The sequence below is a fragment of the Odocoileus virginianus genome, chromosome 4 (genome assembly GCF_023699985.2).
Source record: "Odocoileus virginianus isolate 20LAN1187 ecotype Illinois chromosome 4, Ovbor_1.2, whole genome shotgun sequence".
Taxonomy (NCBI): domain Eukaryota; kingdom Metazoa; phylum Chordata; class Mammalia; order Artiodactyla; family Cervidae; genus Odocoileus; species Odocoileus virginianus.
Genome location: NC_069677.1, coordinates 44,501,089 through 44,502,544, shown reverse-complemented (window position 1 = coordinate 44,502,544; position 1,456 = coordinate 44,501,089). Strand labels below are relative to the sequence as shown.

The window sequence follows — 1,456 nt, the reverse complement described above, 5'->3', positions numbered from 1 at the left end:
ACAAACATTCAGAAGCAGCTGTGTCAATTAAGCAATGAAACACTCTACAGTATGTCTCTCTATTGGCCATCGTTGAATACCTGGTAGCAACTTTGAAATGAAAAAAAAGAAAAAAAGTAGCTGTAACTCCTTTTATTTTCTCTCTTTGAAATCAAACAGATATCCAACAATCCTGTTATACACTAACATTTCCAAAGTACATTATTCATACAAGAGAAAGACTGAAAAACAAAAATGAGTTTACAGAGATCCAAACATAAGTGAGTATAAATGCCTCACGCAGCTTTCTGATGGTACTCTGGAGAAGCCACTTCATAAGTGCTGGCACTAAACAAAGTTGTAATATTCTTGCCAGATATTTTAGGAAATCACATAGATAATTCAGTAATAAAGCAAGACTTTTCTCATCCAGAGGCATATAGGCCAACATTGTTCCAATTCACGCAAATGGTCTCAACAAATGCGGTGCTCCATACACCTGGGACATGGGTGCATCAGAGAGGTCTGCGAGTATTTCAGAGCACTGTGGTCTCTCAAATGTGTAGAGCGGCTGAGTACCCAGCTTTACACTGAAGTATTCCTTTATCCTTTCCAGGACTCCATTAAACAGCACACTTCTTACTATTTGTGTTTCCTTGAGAGTCTTATAATTTGCATAATCCTCTAGAATGGAATCCATATTCTTCTTGGCAGGAAGATAAAAGAGCTGTTTTTGCCAGGTAATTAAGTCCCAGTCATCAAAAAGCCATGGTTTTAGTTCTTCAGGAATCTTTATTTTAACTTCAAATCTGTTCGTGAATGTTTCCTCATTTTCAGCAGTAGGATCTACTTGGGCCCCTTTCCCCTGATACTGAGGTGTCTCATTGGCACCTTCTCTATTTCCAGATGTTTTGTGTTTGTTCCTTTTTTGTTTTCACTTCAACATTTTTCTGTTGCAGACCAGAGGTCTTCTTTCCAGGGGCAGCCCTTCTTGGTCTTTCCCTCTGCATACTGCTCCTGATTGGCTTTTTGAAGTTCTCATTGTTTCTGCAGATTGGTGCCCACATATTGAGTACCCTGCTTTGGAACCCATTCATCCCAATTTTTATTCCAACCACTGTAATGTACTTCACTTGTTTATCCTTTATGGCCAACTTCACACAGTTTGGTTCATGAAGAAAAGCCCCCCTCCCTTCCCCCAAAAATAGAATAAAATAAAGAAGAGTCCCATGAAAGCACAGCACTCTTTCACACTCCTGGAATTAAGGCCTCTGATCCTGCTTTTCACCATTTACAAGTGATTGGCCACCACTGCCTCCTCCTTCTCCCAGCCACCCCCACCAGCACCCGCTACTCTATAGCACCCAATTCCGCATGAGACGCACCTTCAGACACCACCAGCTCTACATCCTGGGCCTGGTTTAGCTCAACATTTTCCACTGGTTTTCAAAATATGATCCCAGCACCAGAAGTATTA

General features: G+C 41.0%; 1 pseudogene; it reads right to left on the bottom strand.

Moving 5' to 3' along the window:
* Positions 1 to 275: 275 nt before the first annotated feature.
* On the bottom strand, positions 276 to 1,072 carry LOC110139232 (mortality factor 4-like protein 1; annotated as a pseudogene).
* Between the last annotated feature and the right edge of the window lie 384 nt (positions 1,073 to 1,456).